Source organism: Pomacea canaliculata, linkage group LG7 (genome assembly GCF_003073045.1).
Source record: "Pomacea canaliculata isolate SZHN2017 linkage group LG7, ASM307304v1, whole genome shotgun sequence".
NCBI classification, from domain to species: domain Eukaryota; kingdom Metazoa; phylum Mollusca; class Gastropoda; order Architaenioglossa; family Ampullariidae; genus Pomacea; species Pomacea canaliculata.
Window position 1 is genome coordinate 16,479,147 of NC_037596.1, and position 6,064 is coordinate 16,485,210.

A 6,064-nucleotide genomic window follows, 5' to 3' on the forward strand; every position below is an offset into this window, starting at 1 on the left:
GCGCGAGGAAATGAGGGAGTCGCATTCACTGGCGAGAACAAACCGTTACGTCACCTTCGCTCTCGTGCCTCCCGTGCGCATATTTCAAACGCAGACCGGGAAACTCGCAGCGTCACGTGAATTCTCGCGGGGACGTGATCGGCATTCTGACGTAGAATTAGTGATGGTGGCGCTGGGTGTAACCAGGACACTCTCCGGCTCATCCTCACCCTCTCAATACAGCTTCAGCTCAACAATTGTACAGGATGAGGCAATGAGCTGGAATGGAAGTGGAACAAGGGTTAGAAGCGATAAGAGGAGGAAGGGGGAGACGAGGAGGATGTTGGGGTTGGGGAGTGAAAAGAAGTTGGTTGCACTCGCTTTGATTGGCTGGCTGTGCGGCGCTGTGGGCAGTGAAAGCTGGCCCTAGCCTCTTCCCCAGAGAGAAGCCGGTGAAAGGAAGTGCAGGATCGGGGATGCTGATAGCGTAATACTCTCGTTTTCCTCTCGCCACATCTCGCTTCCTGGTGAGAGAAAACTTCGGCCTGCGAGCTTGTTTCGCCTGCTTCGGGTCAGACATCGGTCCTGTTACTGCCGATTCTCTATCAATTCCTTCCCCTCCCTACTCCTTTCCAGTATATAGCAAGGATTCAATGGCCAGGGTTCAGATCTCGTCTCAGGCACGCTGTTCTTTCTCATCATTTTATATTTGTTTACAGGCGTAGCTGCCTTACTCTGATGTATCCTTATGATGTGATCCTTATCTACCAATTTCTCGTCCCCTACTCCCCGCCACAACACACCTAAGCACGCACAACTTTACCTTCACGTGTACTCTTTTGGTTTTTGTTTCTTTTAGGCACGTTGCCTCAGCCTAATAGAAAACACAGGAGCCAAAAAGAGATAGTGAGAAAGACATGGAGGTATTTTGTTACCGGCAGCGGTGTTTTCTTTAAAAAAAAGACAAAGTAAAGAAGGCGCTGCACGTTCTGTGTCAAGGGCCGATAACTAGCATGACAGCCTCCGTGAGTGCTGCTGAACACTTAGAGCCCCTACTGATGGAGTCCTCAAAAAATGTGTTTTCTCGTGATCTTTCTTTGTCTTGCCATTGATAGAGTGGACGTCTGAGTCACAGAACGTCATCATTCTCATGTTCGCTCACTCACTTTCTCTCCTTCACTCCTTCCTTTGTATTCTGTAAGACTCTGCGATGGCCACTTTGAGTACTTGTTGTGGAGTTTGAGCTGAAATATATTTGTATTCAGTTATGTTTCTTTTATGGAGTTTGAGCTGAATTATGTTTGTTTTAGTTGTTTGTTTATTCCCAAACGTTTCATGTTGTGAAAAGACACCCCCCCCCCAAGGAGGAACCACTGATGTACGCATGCGCTTGACCCCCATCAACCCTCCACCCAGTCGCGCGCTCACTCACCCTGCACGCACAAGTCTGCACTAACTGCTCCCTGACCTACATTCCAACCATCAACCACCAGCCTCCCTCACCCCACCTGCTCCCTCATTCTGACATCGGCCCCCACGAAGCTTGATCTTCGCCCTTTCACTTATTGGCATCGAAACCTCAATCAAAACTGGTCAGCGACCCCCCAAACACAACCCGCCAAGCTCCGCAGCCGGCCTGTACCACGTGCCCCGAGAAGAAAGAAAGAAAAAGGGAAGAGAAGTGGTGATTGGGCAGTCTAATATGTATTGACGACAGCTTCTCGTCTTTTCAAGCCACAACAGTCAAGCAAAAAAACAAACAAACAAACCAGCAGGAATTTTTAGTTTGAAATGCTATTCTTACTCACATTTGTACAAAAAAATTCTCTTTTGTTGCGACCAACAAAAGCAATGGATTCCAAATTCGATTTGGATAATTTTTGTCAAAGGTTAAAGATTTAACTTACTGTAATTGAGGAGTGACGTGTTCGAAACCCCACTTATCTCGGTATCTGTCCCCTCTCCTCCCTGCCTTTTTTTAACCCTCTAAGGGATCAGTACACACCCCACCACAGCTAGGGTCAACTGAGGGCAACGATGCATAGCTCCGATATCGAGCCAGCTAGTCTGTTCGGGTTCTTGCACTCATTTGTTATGCAACGAAAGAAAATAGCTTGTGAGAATTTGTTTTAACTTGCCTAGTCTTGTTTTTGTTTTCTTTCTTTTTCCTGCTTTGCCTTGCCCGACCTTGCCTGATTTTGCCCTTCCACGCCCTTGCTTGATCTTGTGGCTTTCTTGGGGTGAACTTCACTGCCTGTTATCTTGCCTCACCTTGCCTCACCTTGCCTATTCTTCCCTTGGTTCACGTGGCCACAAGGTAAACAGGACCCACAATGCATGCATCAGTCTTAGCTTCCCGTCTTAATTTCATGGCAGAAACCTAAAAACTAGAGCTACCTTGAGAAAGCAGACCACCAGAATAAACCCCAAATCGCCAGATAAAAATTTTCAGAATTGTCTGTGAGGCAGGTGATCTCTCTGATGTGCGAACATATGTTCGACATACAGTTGAGGTTTGTCGCAGATGTATGATAGCAACCCTACCCCGAATAAATAACTAAATAAAGTCAGATGGTCAATAAATTTCAGCAGGATGTAATCAAGCAATGTTTTCTTTCCTTTGCTCATTCACTCCTTTTACTTTAATCTGTAAACTATCGGTGGGTACAATCATGAAGTAGAGGTAACTACCTCAAGGTTAAGGACAAGAGGTCGAATGAAAGGAAAAAAAAGTCTGTGAAACAGGTTTTATTAGAGTGCAACTGCTGAGACATAATACTCTCTACGCGCTACAGCTAAATTATGTGACGGAGAGAGAAAGAAAGAAAGAAAGAAAGAAAGAAAGTGGGTAAAAATTAATAAAAGGGGAATAGAAACAAAACAACGAGCATATAAGGGAAAGAAGAAAGATATTCAAGGAACAGACGCGAGCAACAAACCAAAGCAACAAAAGAGAAGATTGAATCCCTTTTTGATATTCAGGAAAACTGGGGAAAAGAATTCCCTTCAAGTGGCTTATGACGTAAATCCATTTCCCTTCAGCAACAAAATCTTGTCCCTAATCTACCCCAGCGGTCTTGCTTCTGAAATTAAAATGTTCGCTCGACCGGAAGGTGGGGTAGCACACTTCCGGCAGCACCTGCGCACCTGAGGCTATCAGGCGTAACGCCCACCTGAGAGGTTTATACTCCAGATCTGTCCAGCCAGGCGGAACAAACTACACACACCTGTAGATGATCCGGGATCGCTAGCACTTTCTTCGAGAAAAACAATAGGAGAGGACGAGCTCCCTCTCTACAGGGTAATCAGTCGGAAACGTGAAACAAAGTCCGGAAATTGAGGTTAGTTGACACTCCCTGGAGTACAATCTAACGAGGATGGCGGAGAGAATACTTTGGTCAATTATTTAAAAGTGTTTTTCTCTGTCTTTACAAAGTCTGATGTTAAGATGCAGATTGAAACCCAAGGTAATATTTTTGACAATTCTCATATTATTAAAGATAAAAACACAGAAACTTGATGGACAGCAACAGCTGCAAGAATTTGTATGCGCGTGAGGGAGTACACACACACAAACACATACACACATACTAACAAACCTCTATTGATTTGCATTTTATTGTAGTATTTTCTTTAGCAGCTGCTAGCCAAACATACTAAAGTATTCTCAATGTTTTTCATACCCTGCGCTGCTTCATAAACCATTAATAATCTTTTTTTTTTCTCTCCACGTTCTCAGTTGTTGTTGTATCAACAAATTTAATTTCCTTGTGTGGCCATGACCCTATTGAAGGTGTCATTCGGCATATTCTTTTGCCAGAGTTTTTATATCCTTGGTGGCTCATCGTAATCACAATGTTCTAGAGACACCCACAGAGACAGTTCCTACCCCAATCGCTCCACCCGACTAAATTCTCTACTGTTTCACTTGTACTAACTATTGCTCCTATCAGACTAGGCTGACTCCTTGGGATTCCACAATTCCTGCTTCTTCATTTACGCGTACAGTTAACTTTTACATGTTACATAATTTGTTAGAACCTTGGTAATTATAATAATGAACTAAGGATTTATATGGCGCATGATCACTCTCAGCGTTTAAGACATGGACAGAATACGGAGGACGGAAGAAGAAACAACTTCGAAGATAATTAATTTAAGACAAACAAAGATGACAAAAAGAAGAATCAGGGAACAAACAATAAGAATGAACTAGTTAATTGATATAATTACAAGATATTAACATCTTGTTTGATTGGTTTAAAGAGTAATGCTCGTAGAACAGATGTGTTTTAGTGCATGTTTGAAGGATCTGGCGGAGGATAAATGAGGAAAGACATTTTCTAGTCTTTTTCGAATGAAGTTTTTGCATCGTCCTTTCAGTCTGCCATTCTTACATTTCAGCCTGTGAGAATACTGGTGTCAATACACACTTTTAAATGCTATTAGTCTGTTCCAAGGAAGCAAAACAGCCGACATACTTGTCCACCCTCCTCACTGCCCCAGCTGGAAGAGCACCAGTGGAATAGCTCGGTGGAAGTGGCTCATTAGGAAACATGCGTCAAGAATGTTTTGAAAACTTAGCAGTCTTGGTTGGCAGAGCGTGCAGAGTGTGTCTTGAACACGCGAAACTGTTCTGAGTTATGTTCGCGCGTGCAGATGATGATGGCAATTGCTTCCATGTCTCGATGTACACACCAACACCATTCGTTTCTTGCCAACTTCTCTCTTGACTTTTGCCGAACTCGATCAAACATTCGACGACTTTTGACCTGTTAAGAAGGACCTGTAGGCTCATACTTCATCTTGTGTCTAAGCCTTTTTTAAGCAACATATTTAATCAATCACACCATAATGATGATGGATGATGGACGATGGAGGATAATTTTTTTATTGAAGTGTTCGCTAGATGTGGGAAAATGTCGACATCAAAATCACAGGAAAATAAGACTTTGACATCAATTTAGTTGAAGCCATGTGGGCTGGAGAGGTTTCTTTGGAAGCGTTTGATATATATGTAATATAAGACAAAGAAAGAGAGATAGGTAACAGAAAAGGGAAAGGGAGACGAGACAGCAAACAAAAAGAAAAGAGAGACTTGCTTTTGCAAGGAAGAAACGCTTAGGTATTTATTAGGCATTTAACGCTTATCTATTTGGAAGACAAGAGACCCCGGGTATATTGGGTGGGGTGGCAGGGGAATGAAAGGCCTGAGAAGGGGAAGGTTAGTACAGATGATGAGATGAAGGGGAAAGGGGGAGGGACAAGGCCTACTAATTCCACTGGAATTTTTTGTTACACAGTAACATCGCGTGTGGGGAGAAGTCTAACTCCACAGGTGAATGTTAAGAGATTCTCCATATCCTAATTATTAATTGTGCAATAAGCCTTATTTTAGCGACATTGGATTGATTAAAGCTATTCTGTTTGTAGAAAAGCACAGTGCTGCTAGCACGGTCATCTATTATTTCTTTCCTTATTCCTATTCCGTCATCTTTGTGCTTCTCGCCCCACTTCATTGTATTTTCCTTGCTTGATGATTATTTTTCTCTCTCCTGCTAAAATATGGATGCTGATGCTGGCAATGCTGGACTTTCTAGTTTATTGCTAGTGTTGGTGTATAGTTCATCTGCCTCTTCATTTCCTTGAACTCCAACATGAGAGGGAACCTCAAAAGACTTGGCTTTTACTATTTCTTTGGTTAATCTTTTTCATGAGATATTATGTTATATTATATGTCAGAGAATGGATTTTTCAGGGACTTGAGCTCTGATAATAAGTCTAATACTACAATGCACTGCCGGTAAGTCGATCCATTGATATTTTTGCACGGTTGTGTGAAGAGCTGTCTGTATTGCTTGTAAAGATGGAAGTTTTGTGGATAGAATGACACAACATTGTTGGTAAACTCCCAGACCGGTCGTAGGTCACTTGGTTATATGATCCATTCTTATATATATAAAGTCTTTGTATGTGTTGCTTAATTTGGCCCTAATTCTGAACTAATTTTTAGTGTTGGTATTGAGATTGACACACAGAGAGAGGAAAGATAGAGAAAAAAGAAAAAAGGGAGTAGAGATCGAAA